Source organism: Haemaphysalis longicornis, unplaced genomic scaffold, assembly GCF_048455015.1.
Source record: "Haemaphysalis longicornis isolate Haplotype H1 unplaced genomic scaffold, Haemaphysalis longicornis Haplotype H1 scaffold_3, whole genome shotgun sequence".
NCBI lineage: Eukaryota > Metazoa > Arthropoda > Arachnida > Ixodida > Ixodidae > Haemaphysalis > Haemaphysalis longicornis.
The window spans coordinates 213,237,294-213,251,567 of record NW_027526335.1 but is presented as its reverse complement, the minus strand read 5'-3'; positions in this window follow the sequence as shown (position 1 = coordinate 213,251,567).

Genomic DNA, 14,274 nt, shown 5'->3' with positions numbered 1-14,274 from the left:
CCAGCTCCAGACGTTAATTAAAGTATAGTTTTTGTTACCGCTCCGGAAGAAACATTGCCGGTGCCGCCCCAGTTTTTGCGAAGCCGGCCCTGTGCGGAGCGCGATGAGTCGGAGTAAGCGTCAGCTTCAGTGTTCAGAAATCTTTAGAACAAAGGCAGCCGCCAGCTGCAAATAACCTACAACAGCGAAAACGCAAGACCAAAACAAATACAAGACCTTCGGGGTTGTCGAATTTGGCAGAAGGCATTACGATTACCAGCAGTCATATGAAAGAAAAAAACAGTTTTTGCAACCTCGCCGAACAATCGAAAGTATTATATTTCATCACTTTACGTTGTAATAGCATGAAAGTATGCCGGCATTCACTATGGGTCGCAAAACCTGTAGGTTGAGTTACAGATAACCCACTGTTTGGTGGTTTTATACTAGGCTTCTAACCGGTATCGAATAACCGGTAACGAATAACGTCTACGGTAAAGATACATTAACACTATGTTTGTTCAGACCTGGAGGGAAATTCGGTACATTTCTCACATGGAGAACGCTGTTTTTTAACGCTGTTTCGTCAAGATGATACATAACCAGTACCAACTCGCCCAAATGTTGATCCTTCTGCAGTATATTTCTATTACAACGGGCTCTGTTCTCCGTCCTAACCACTATGACCTATGTAACCCAAGTGCACTCGCATCGATGATGGCGGTCTGTGTTTGCAAGAGCAGGGTCCTAGCATGGCATGCTAGGTATGGGTTGTGCCCGAGTGATGTGCAGTCGATGTGTGGATTCCTGCAGCCTTCTTCCGGACACACCAGACGCTTGTGTAGAATCCTAAGGGCGGAGTGGATGAATCAAGCTCGGTTTCTGGAAGACTGCCTTCGGACAGCCTGTTGGAGGGAGGAAGATAGAGGGAGGAGCAGACGGGATTTTCTGAATTGGCGGAAGACGTCTAACCAGACTGCGGAATGGATGTGGAATAACACCCGGCCTACCCTCCCCAAAGAGAAGAAAAGCAAGCCGCAAGAAGCAAAGGTTCTGGTCCTGGGGGATGCAACACTACCTGAGAGGCACAGAAGAGCTCTTGCCCTCGGCCCAAAGTTCGCCCACGAGCCAAGCCCCAGCCCTCCGGAGTTGGTGACTTTGGCTAGGTCAGTCACCCGTGCAAGTACAGATGAAGAAAGGCATCGCTTCACCGCCGAGTGCGTGGACGTACTAGAACGAGTGGAAGCAAAGAGTTCTGTCAATAGGACTGTGAGAGATGTGGTGAACTACGCCGTGAGTAGGGATCTTCATGTTATGACCTCAGACAAGGAAGGCTTCTTTGTAGTAGTGCCTGGGAGTGTATATAGCAGGAAAGCGATAGCTGCCGTGGAAAAAAGTTTCAACAAAGTAGATTTTAAGCCGGCAGAGGTGAAGGAACACGCGGTCTCATTGCTTCACTCGCACAACCTACAGAAGTTAGCAGACACAGTAAGTAAAGCAAGTAAAGGGTGTTTAGATATATTCTTTTCTGCAAAAACCCACAAACCTGATATTCCGTTCAGGGCAATAGTCACAGAAAGAGATACGTGGCAGCGAGCAGTGTCAGGGTACCTTCAAAAACATCTCCAGTCTTTAGCAATTGTTGACCCTTTCTTAGTAGAAAACTCCAGTGTTCTTGTAGATTTTCTTATTCAGTCAAACCCGGGAGAGTGTGATATGTTCAGTGTTGATGTACAAGACTTATATTATAGCATACCGCATAATGAATTAATGAAAAGTGTAAAACTATGTATAACCGAAGATAATGATGAGCTAAAGTTCTGTAATAGTAGCGGTGTGTCGGTCAGCAGTTTTCTTGAAATACTTTCCTTCTATTTAGCGTCTACCTGTGTGAAGTGGGGAGGGAATATGTACCGCCAACGGTCGGGGGTGTGCATCGGGTCAAAAGTTGCTCCAGTACTCAGCAATATTTTTCTGGCCAGGGTGGATAGGAATATTGATAAAAGGGGGGAAGACGTAGTAATTAAAGTTCTAAGATACGTAGACGATTTTCTTGTTTTTGTGAAGAAGTGTGATTTCAAACAGACAGTTACAGAGGTGGTTCAAATTTTCCATAATAATGGCTTTGGTCTACAGTTCACGCATGAAGTACCAAATAATAATCAGTTGCAATTTTTAGATGTTAAACTCTATTTAACTAATGCGCACGTGTGTTGGGAATACAGCCCGAGATCGGGAAAACCCATACTCAATTTTAATTCCTCGCATTCCAAGATAGTAAAAAATGGCATTGCCTTCTCGTGCTTGTTATCGGCCCTCTCCAGGTCTTGCTTTCATCAGGTTTCAAAAAGTTTTGTAGTACAAATGGAGCGGTTAAGAACGGCAGGTTTTCCTGAGCATGTTCTTTGTGCAACAGCAAGAAAGCTTCTTAGGCGGATAAAAGAAGTTACCTCCGTAGAACCAAGGGAGGGTGAACCTTGTAAAAAGAAAAAAGTGGTAGTAATTCCGTATAAGCATAAATTGTCACATGGGCTCAAAAATGTAGCTGGTAGATTTGGTATAAATGTTGTTTTCTCAGCGCCCATTAAGATGGGAAAAATTTGTGGTCGAATAGAAAGGAAATTGGCAGAATCTGATATTGCAGTTAAAAAGGAATGCTCTGTTAAGCACAGGTCCCCTCCAGTCGAGTGTAAAACGGGGGTGGTCTATCAAATTCCGTTTAACTGTGGCCACGTATATGTTGGGCAAACTGGTCGTTGCATTAATATAAGATTATTAGAGCACAAGAACTCACTAAAAAACAAGAAAGATTCACATATCACCAGACACTGTTCCGAGCATGGGTGCTTTCCGCTTTTTCATGACACCACCATCCTTTCGGTTCACACTAATCAGACCACTAGGGAAGTTATCGAAGCATTTCACATTAGAAAAAGAGGCGATATCTGCATAAGTGAGCCGTCGATAGCATTACATGAAAAAGAATTCTTATTTCTAGATAAGTCCGTGACTTAGAGTTTGGTGTTACTTGGTAGTGATAATCTCGATGTGCGTCATGTTGTGAGCGCACGTGGGTTTTGGGGACATAGTATATATATGCGTGGTGCAGTTTATTAAAAAATAGTTGTGAGTACAGCGTCGTCCTGTCGTCTTTCTCTTCTAGTGTCCCCGTTTTTTAACGCTGTTTCGTCAAGATGATACATAACCAGTACCAACTCGCCCAAATGTTGATCCTTCTACATTTCTCACAGCCTCATCTCCGCAATTGAGATATGCGTCGTAGGAAAACTGCACTCAAGAGGAGGAGTACTTGGAGGAGGAGGGGAAAGCTTAATTTAACAGTAAAATTGAACTGATTAGTGGGCCGGGTCCTCAGTCCAGGACAAGAGAGTAAGAGTAATTTTCTTCGATTCATAGAATGCCATCCCGAGTAGACTAGGATTTGTTTCTTACGCCTGGAAAGGGTGGCAAGCAATAAAAAGATTTTTTGGAAATATTCATCGGTTTCGTTTTTGTCAGAAGCGCCAACTACGGGGGGGGGGCAGTGGGGCTCGTGCGCCCCCCCCCCCCCCCCCGGACGGCTTTACGGGGGGGCAGAGCCCCCTCTGGCCCCGGCTGACGATTTTTTAGATGCGAACGCATCTCATTCACTCGCCTTGTCCCTGCATCCATCCGGCGTTGTCGGCGTCCACCCCTCCCCCATTCTCCTCGCCGCGCCAGCTGTGCTCTCCGCCGCTCACCCCCTCTCCTCTCCGATAGCGAACACTCTCTCGCGAGGGGCATTGGATTGGCTTGGCTTGGCTTGGATTGGAATAAAGTGGATTGTGTTGCGTCATAGCCGCGGCAGACGCACTGGCGCCGGCGCGTCCCCTCACCGTTATGCGCGCTATAAAACGCGGTGCCTGCGCCGCTCCGCTCCATCGTTCCAGCAGCGTTCCTCCGCTGTCCAACGCTGCAACGTGAACCCCCTATGCGTCGCATCTACACAGGGGTTCCCGCGAGGGGAGGTGGGAGTTTTTTTTAAAGGCTTGGCTCGGCTCTGCGCCCGTCGACATCGGACTGCTGGCCGTCCTGTCTGCCAACTATTGTTTATAATAGGGGTTGGGATCTTGAAAGACAGTTCCGTCCTCCCGATGGGCAGGGGTAAACGCAGGGTCGTGTCGCTTTTCTTCACAGTGAGTTAGACGTGCTCAGTGTGCGGATTGTTGACAACAGTGTAGCACTGCGCTTGGCTATGGTGGCTAGAAGGGCCACCCTTATAGCCACCATAGCTTGGCTTCAGCAGCACGCCAGCAAAGCGACATTTTGTCGGGAGCATAGGTCGGCGCACTCACTCGTGAATACATTCATTTGTACTCATTTGTACTCAAAGTCACTAGTGAGTACGATGATGAGTGAGTACACACCCAGATTAAAACAGTAAGTATGATGACGATTGAGTACAGGGGTAAGCCCGCTACTCGTGAGTACAGAACTCATGAGTACACTACTCATGAGTATGATTGCTCATGACTACAATACTCATGAGGATGAGTACTCATAAGTATGAGTACTGGTGAGTATGGTACTCATGAGTACACAGTACTCATGATTACAATACTCATGAATGCTGTATTTTCGAGAGCTTGCACTCGTGAGTACATGCACTCATGAGTACAGCAGTGCAAACAAGTTATATCACAAACTCGACTCTGGACGCACGTGTACGAGTTTCAGATATTCAGCGGTGGCGCTGTGCTGCTTAACTCGCAACGAAAACTGCACCTCCCTCCTTTGCCTGTCCTTGTTTGGCACTATTAACGTTTTTCGGCGGTCGCTCGCTAAGGGGTCACAGTGAAAAGGGAAAAACGAGGGGGTTAGGTCCCGGTGGGGAACGCGGCCACAGTTGCTCTGTTTTTACGGCACCTGTTGATTGGAGCAGTTATTTTTGCTTACAAATGCGCGGCCTGGGAACGCGTAGCTGCCTCGTTCCGCTTGCTTCATTCAAATTGTTTTAGGGGAAGCGGTGGGGGCTGCTCACAATGCATGCACTACGCGCACCGAAGTCGCTCTTTTCCTGCCTTAAAGGGGCACTGTACACAAAAATTTTGCATCTTGTTTTTTTTTTTTTTGTTGCGATAAGTAGCTAGTGACCTACTTATAACCTGTAGAAACCCCATTTGCTTCAGCGTGCGACGGTTGTTTATTTAGAGGCATTTTAACTGCGGCCAGTCGCAGTTTGGGTTTCATCGAGTGCCGCGAAACGATGGATTTTGTGGATTTTGTGTGAACAAAGCTGACCACGTGACCGTCGGAGGGATATCACAGAGCAGAGCCGCCGTAGCACTGTCGAATCCGCATAGACGGCAGTTTCTGCGAATGCCCCCACGTACTGATCTCGTGAGGCGCTTAATTAAAAAGCGACCGTGGATGTGACGCAGGCGCTGCGAGTGCAAATGCTACCGCGGCTAAAGAACGACGCGCGACGCTCGAGACGGTGGGTGGCAAGACGCGCGCTGGGAGCAGCCGGCCGGTCTGCCTACAGGTCCGCCTACAGATGTGTTCGGCTTAGCACTGCGGCGGATATTCAAGTGCCGCTCTCGTAAGCGGTGCAGATGACAATTTTTAATGCAACCCGCCATCGCATCATTAACTTCTTTCTCATGTAAGCCACCATGGTCGGGACTTGGGGACAATTTCGTGCAGCGGTAACATTAAGCTATCACTCGAGCTACCTGCGCCGGCCTGGGCCACTTCGCGGCCGTGGCCGCCGCCTGCACAGCGACCGTGCGGCGAGCTCAGTGGGCTTTTCGTGCCTCCGGCGCGTTTTCGCATCCAATGGTAATAAACAGTAATAGAAACAGAGTGCCTGGAATCGCTGTAGAACTTTGGTAGCGGCCAGCTGCCCCATGAGCTGACGAAATCACGGCGCCTCCGCCGCCAACGATCGGGTCGTTCGTTCTCGAGGGCAGAAGCTCCGCCCTCCGGCCCTCCGGTTGGAGCGGAGAACCGGGCGAGCCGGCGAAAAACGCCGGCAGTGCGGAAGCGGCAAACACAAACTCGTGACGTGTTTGGATGTTGTTTATTTACACGATATCCTCGGGATGTCGATTGCACGTGGTCCTCTGCTGGCTGCTCGGTTGCGTTTCGCACACTTTAAAATTGATTTTAAATATGTTCTAGGCTGTATTCGCCGCTGATATTTTGCAGATGATGTATATGTGTTCCCACCAATCTATCTCCGAAGTTATCTCGCCTTCAAAATTTTGTGTCAGTGCCCCTTTAAAGGGGGCCTGAGATAGATTTCAAAGTGTTTTTGTTTGTGTCAGAAATCTACTCTATAGTTCTTGTAGAAACAAGTCCAAAAATAGTAAGCATATTCGCTCACGCTAACAAAAGTTATTACCCCGACGAGACAGAACTATTTGTTGGCTCGGCGGCTTGCGATGACGACATAGTCCGACCTCGTCCAGGCGAAGCACTCATTTCATGGTTGGCCGCCGGAATGTCTGCGATTTTTGACGGCGGCAGTTTGGTTTAGAGCGTCGTCGTTACCATGGTTACTTCAGCGAGTGGGTCGCACATGAGACGACGACGTCCTTTTTTTTTTTTTTTAAGCTACGTTTTCAGTCTTTACGGACTTTGAGCAGGAGATACTGGTGATTGCGGAAGTCGACCTTGCACGCGCCAGAGTTTCCGTGAACGGTAACTTATTTTTACCGTCGCTACATAGCGATACAGAGGCTAGAATTTCTACCGACTTTAGTAGCGAGCCCCCTGCGCCGGCGAAATGTACGCTCGCGTTTTGATTAGATTACCGGAAAGTTCCGAGTGAACGCCCTCCCCCGAAACATCGCCCACCCCCCACGGGTGAAATATTCAATTTACTGAAAGACGCGCGCCCACCCCGTAAAATCCATGGCTTTAGCGCCGATGAGTGAACAAAACAAACCCGAATCATCTCTTCATGTGTAGATGCGGTCACTTATTCGTCCTTTCCGCGCTTGACCCGAAATTTCGCCCATCTCGTATTTTTCACTTGATATCACTGTACTTAAATTTGGGTGGGCGTTCTTCCGGAACTTTACGGCACAGCAAATGCGCTGCGCTCGGCGCTTCATGCAAGCAATCTTAGTTGATGTTGTTTACTACATTCTTGCTAAATGATGATCAGGAGCACGATAAATGACAATTTTTTTCAGAATGAGCAAGCAAAATCTCCGCCCCTACCCCAGCCTCCCACGCTTCCAATGGTTCAGATGCCTTTATGAACTAGCATAGCTCTTTTATGCTTTCAAAATCGTCTTGTGCAAGGTAATATAGGTAACTGCGGAATCATTACAATATATCTTACTCATTTTATATCGAAATATTTAGCGGTGGCGTGAATTCTGGTTAATGCAATACTTGGTCCTAATTCTTCCCACTAGATGGCGGCGTCAACGTCATGTTTTCGATTTTTTAAGCTCTACAGTAGAAGTATACGGCTCTTTAAAAAAAAAATTATTGTATTGTGAGAGTTCAATCTAAGACGTCTAAGATTCAAGCCATTTCAAGCGTAAGCGAACAGTTCTGGGCAACAAACGTTTGTGTCATTTGCTTTGCGACGAATTCGCCAGATGTCGCTACTCGGCAGAGCCGGTAAGCCGGAATGCAGAAACCGCAGAGTGCAATCCTTTCGTTTTCAGCGGCAAACGGCTACTCTTGCTTCATTTAACATGGTAAACGGTAAAGCGCGCTAAGGACACTAGGCAACAGGTTCATTCAGAAGGCCGGTGCAGCAAACCACACTTTCCTGCGATCATGACTTGATGAGAAGCAATGAAATGAAACTCTTTGGCAGTTGTCGTTACGGGATGAGCATGCTCTTGCCCTTGTCGCGACCGCCGCAAAGAATCAGCTGCGACAGCGTTTGGGCTTGAATTGATTTATTCAGCCCGCGTGAGCGCACTTGAGCGTGCGCCTCGTGATCACGAGCAGTGGCCGGCGTCGTCCAAGCGCTGCGTGCGGAGCTCCTCCTTCGTCGTCGGCGCGGCGCTCCCTTGGCGCGCCGTTCGTTACCACCTCTGAAACAACGTCGGCTACGCTCGAAACACAGATGGTGCAAAGAATCTATTCGGGTACAGCGTCCAAGAAAGCAAATGCAAAGAAAACTGATGATACTCTAACACCAGACACGGAACACACCAGCGATCACGCTGGCTGCAAGCGTCGTTGCTCCTGCGCTCACTGTATCCTTCCGCCGAGAACGGAGGAGCGTCAAGCCCGGTTTGGCCCGGTGTGTAAGTGCTTTACACTCCGGTATAAAACAAATATGTGTGACTGTGTAAAAGCACCCACACACAAAAGATGTTTTTTGTAGCTTTCTGATGTTTTTACGCTCGTAAAAAATTGATTAAATCAAGAGCGCACAAACACGTCACGATTAGTTCAAGAAATAGCCGTTGCGCTCCGATACCATCGAACCCCCAAAAAACCCCATCTCAGGGGCCCTTTAAGCAGTTTCCATAGAAGCATGTCATGCTCTGGAGTCGTTTCGTGAGCGGAACCGCTCATTTAAACAGTCGCAGTTAGTTTACGTGATTCGCGTCAAGTTGACTGCATGGTTTGTGTCAACCACATGGTTTTATTAGGCTCCCGTTTTGGAACTTTTTGCTCAGGTTTGGTAGGACTATGTCCGCGTGCTGTCCATTTACAAGTGAGCATATAGCCCCACCGTGCAGGTTGTGGGTTGTTAATCGGACATCATAATGCCCAGTCGAACGCGTGTGACGCCTTGTTTCGCCTCGCATATTTTGTCGAACAGCGCTGGCATCTTGCTGCTGGAGGAGCGTTTTGCTTTCGAATGGCAACCCGATGCGCTGCTTCTCGTTTATGCCACCGTGTAATGATGAAGCTGATGACGACGGTGAATTTCGGTGGTTGTTCTTCCCCTACCTTCATCTGCTGTTTACTGGCGGGGCGACCGTGCACTCCTCGCTAGCAACTTGTGCCGAGTTTAATTAAGCTCGCACTGTGGAAGGCCTCGTGAAAGGGCCGTTTTATATGATGAACGCCAACGCCAGACGTTGGGTTTTTACCTTTAGCTCGCGTCTTGGAACGTCTCGTAAAACATGTTGCTTGCCCATAACGACGCCACCGCACTTTTTTATCGATAGCTCTCAGCTTCATCAGCGCTTCTCGAACCAAGAGCTGCAGATTTCCACTGTGCAACCAACGCACCAACATGGGAATACAGTGACGTCAGGGCAAGCTATCACGCTTCCAAAAAGCCTGTCTGCAAACTTTGTTTTCGAGGTCACAAAGCACGCCAGAGCAGTTGGACAGTGCTGTAACGGCTGCCAAGCACCGGCAGCAAATGGGTGCACTGCGGCCGTCGACTGCGAGCGATACTCGCTCCAAGCCTCCAAAAACATACACATACACTGTTGGGACTGGGCCATCCCAGCTCAGTCACTACTGTTGCGACGTTGCCCTGCCCAGTACGCTATCGACGCGGCGCAGACCATAGCGACGAAGTAGCCGGGCTGACGGTTATTTGAAGCAGCATTTATATACAATATATACAAAGGTAGCAAGAGCGTTACATGGCTAAGACAAGCGCGATAGCACTTCTCAACTCAGGGCCTTCGATGAGATGCCGCCGTACCACCGCTGCTTCCGGGCTGGTTTTATACCCCCACGGTTCCGTGGCAGCGTGCAGTTCCAATGCCATCCAGTCGGAGCTATCACTGGCCGCATTATGAATCTGGTGAATGGAGGCGAAGCGATTGCGTCAGCCGAGCCGCGACGACCGGGAAAGGGAAGGCGACTCTGCGGCGGTGTCTCCAGGCGCTACTTGCTGCGTGTCTGCGGGGATTAGTTCGTCCCATGCATGATTTGGTCCAGCCGTCGCCTCGGCGGCGCCTTTCCCGCCAAGTCGCGGCATGTCTGACGCGGGTTGTTTGACCTAGGCGCGAATCCACCCCGCCATCGGCACGTCGCCAGGTGCAGCGAATTTGTGTCGGGCGCTCTGGCACAACACACACACGGATACAAAAATGAGTGGTCAAAGTCAGACCCGTTTCGGGGCTCTTAACGGAAATGAACATAGCAGCGCGTAGCGCCCCTGTCGTGTCCCTTTCTCGTGTCCCTTTCTTTTTACCCCCGAACTGCCCATTAAAAAAAACAAATCGACTCCTTTTTTTTTTGTGCTGATGGTTCAGTCATGCAATATTTTTGAATAAATATGACCAGTAAAACACGTATTCAAAGGAATTTCTACTGGATGCGTCAAACCGCTGAAGTTCACGGTTCATAGATTTGCGGGACGTCTTATTTGGGGACACCTCGTAGTTAGCCGACACAATGTAAAAGGCCCTTACTGCTGCAGGTGCCCCTTATGATGATGATGATGATGATTAGTGGTAGCCTCTTTGTATCGGGGTGATGACGTGTCATCTCATAGGGACCCCCCCACCGCTTCCTCCCCCCTCCCTTAGCCGCTTCAAGGCGCACTCCAGGTCTGCCCCCCCCCCCCGGAAAAATAAGAAGTCTACGCCACTGTTTCTTGTAATATATGCACGTATACTATTTATTGCGTTGGTTAGCTAGTATACCCCTTTAACACCGTAATCATGTCATAATTGTTTGGGTTGAGAGTCAGCTCGTTATGATAACGATGGTTACGGTAGAAATTCGGAGCACAAAAGCCGCCTTCGAGTACTCTGTACAACGTACGTTGTCCGGAGCGTGATGGCGGTGGCGTAGCACAAACTTTCTCATTCTATTTGCACGTGAATAAACAACGCACGCAGAGAAAGTGCATCTTCTTGCACGCAGCCATAACGAAAGCGAATTTGTGAAGAAGGGAATGTATGCCATACAGCCTGAAGAAAATATCCACACAATCTTTGTGATCCTCCCCAGCATCCCAAAACCTACTAATAAACGTTTGTGATGGTGCGAAAAAATTAATGCGTTGGGCACAGTAAAAAAAAAAAAAAAACATCAACCTGATACAGGTCAACAACGAGAGAAATAGACAGCCGAAGTTATTTCCTGCAATGCAATGCGAGCAGGGGCCCTCTGCTTGGCACGTAGCATTAAACTGTTCAGTCTTCATAAGAGCATCCCAAAAATACTGTATGGAAGCCTACGCATTTTGAATACTTATCGAGGAGCTCTGAGCGCTGAACCTCGCGTACAAGCTAGAAAGGACAAGTTACACACGATCTTTTGACCGTTGCTCTAAAGAAAGTTATTCTCTCTCTTATCGTGCGTTTCAAACTTGTGGGGGATACAGCTTGAAATTATTCATGTGTCAGAGGCTGGTAAAAATACCTGAATTACTAGAAATACGCTTTTTCATGCACTAAAGCTTCAAAGCGGGCGACTTCTAGCACATGCGCTGCTGCCCCTCACAAGCGGAGTGTAGCAGACGACAGCGGAGCGAGTCCCTAAGCCGACGTCAGAGCCAGGGGGCGCCACTCAAACATGTCACCGCCAATAGTAGAGTGTACACTCTACCAATAGTGCCTGATGGATGCGAAAAGCAAAAATGCCCGTGTGTACGAAAGTTCGGCGCACGTTAAAGATCACCAGGTGGTCAAAATTAATCCGAAGCCCTCCACTACGGCGCTCCTCATCGCCTGCCTTGCGTCGGCGCGTTAAACCCTACAATCAATCAATAGTGACATGGATTTCTCTGTAGTTCACTATATGCCGCAATGGCGCTGAAATGTCATTGCGCATGCAATTGCGAAACATTTGTTTATGTCAGGTCGGTCGTCTATCATTCTGCTTGCGCGCACGCAATTGGTTTCTTTATCAACCTATTAGAGCGACCTTTAAAGCATGAAGTCCACTGTTTTTGTAGCACTGCCTCGCTTTTCTGAGAATCCGTGCAAGAAGCGACAATTTGAAAAAAAAAAAAAAAAATGAAACGGAAACTTTGAAGGTGGATTTCTCAAAACACCATTTCCGCTGAGAAAAGGAACATTTTGTGCTTTGTTTATCAATGCTATAAACACATTTTGAACCAGAATAACTATGTTCTCACCAAATCTTTCTATTCGCACTTTTTTCTGCCGAAAAGGATTAAAATTTGTGTTTGTGTTATGGAAATATATTTTTTAAATCAATGGTTATTGCCACCATTATTATTTTGCTTAAGAAGAAAGCCTGAGGCATTTAACACATATAGAAAATTTTTCAGCCCTGTGCCTATAAAAAAAATTATGAAAATTCCGAGGAAAAAGCTAGAACTCTAGAATTTTATTTAAAAAACTATAAATATTGCTGTATGAAATTTCGCGCGAAGTTGGTAAATATTGATTATTCATACGCTCCAAAAATTTTAAGTTGATTGCTCAAAAAGAAGCGAAGTTAGCTGCAGACGTAGTTAGACACCCCACCCCCTTAAAAATCTATTCGCAATCAGGCTTTTGAGCGTCGTACGTGGTGCGGATGAAGCCATTTACAGATGAGCCATATGGATTTTGTGACAAAAATTGCTCCCGACTACAACAGCTGATCAGTCTCAAATGATACTGCTTTGAAGTTTGCGAGAGAGAGGAGAGTAAAAGTTTATTCAAACTGCCTGCTTTTACGCCTGCTACTACCCACGGTGGCAAGGGTACGCAAAGGGGCGAGTTTGCAAATGCGATCGGAGGACTCCAGCAGGAGTTTGTTTATTGGGAACGATGGTCTATTAAGGTTCAGTTGCGTCAAACCCGCTGTGTGGCGTACGTACTTCAGTCGACGTTGGGAAGTCATCGCTAAATGTTGCGGGAACGAGTCATAAAAGCACGGCATGCCTGTCTCAGCCATCGCCGATATTCCTATTCGCCGCGAGATCGACATGTAGGTGGCGGCAGCGTCGCGCTGCTAGTGTGGATGCTCCGCTGAGCGGCCTGGGAGAATGCACACCGTGGGCGCGCTTCATGCCTTTCTCGCGCCGTATGCCCCATGATCCGGAGAGTTACGACTAGACATCGCGGAATGATGAAAGCGGACACCCTTCGCCTGGTACAAGCCTTCGCCATTTCCCGAGTAGTCTACGTGACTCCCTACATGAATCTCTTAAAAACTGAGCAAGCCCGACTGGAAGCTATACTCCGGAAAGTTACAAAAACAGCCTTGCATCTTCCAGCCTCGTCATCCACGCAGATACTTATGGAGATGGGCGCCCACAACACCCTTCCAGAATTGGTTGAGGCTCACCACGTTAACCAACTGGTTAGACTTGGTAAAACACCAGCAGGAAAGACCATCCTTACTCAACTGAACCTCAAGCCCATCCACGTTGGTGAAGCACCCCGGAAAATACCACCTGCCTGGAGGTCCCTTATCGACGTCCGCCCAATACCAAAAAACATGCACCCAACGAAGCACAAGGGCAGACGAGAAGCACGTGCCAAAGCACTCGGCAAGATGCTTCAGTACATAGCCCCTCACAGAGTAGCCTACACAGACGCAGCCCTGATCTGTGCAGGTGAAGTGGTAGCCGTGGCGTGTACTGGGGACGACAACTCGAAAGTAGCTTCTCTTCGCACCCCTGTCAGTGAAGAAATTCTGATCGAAGTTCAGACCGAAGTGAGAGGCAATGCCCGAGCGCGGCACGCGAAGAAGCTAGCTCCCGTGCCGTGGTTTCGGGGGACGAAGATCCGGAAGAGCGGCTGGACCCACCTACCCCCCTCACCACCTTTAGGAGCATTACAAAATACTATCGGGAGCAGCGGCGCACTCTACCACCACCTCATCATTTGCTTGACAAGGGGGAGCAAGTCAAGTGGCGTCTGCTCCAGAGCAACACCTACCCGACACCAGCCAGAATGAACCTGCTCTACCCCCAGCTCTACCCCTCACCCGCATGTCCCAACTGCCAACAGGCCCGCGGCACCATCTACCACATGGTCCTTGCCTGCCCCAACCATCCGGCACCACAAGACGCTGCACGACTGCGAGACCACCCCAACATCTGGGAGACGGCTATCAGGGCCTCGGACGCGGAGGGTCAGCGCCAGCTGATATCCTTAGCGGATGAGGCCTGCAGGACCAATGGGACCCTGGACGTGGGGACCAGCCCAGGTTGATCACCGGAAGTCTTTAATTTATGGCTTCAATAAAGTCTATTCCTCCTCCTCCTCGCACCGTATGTGCGCACGAAAGGCACATACAAGAGTGGCATGCTGTGGTTCGGTTCATCAACATTCCATTTATAGCATAGAAGCGGCAATAAGATTTTAATAGTACGCCAAACAAGCGGCGACCCATCGGGAATCTAAGAACGGCCGCAATAATGAGAATGAACTTGTACGCCGTGGCTCGTAGCAA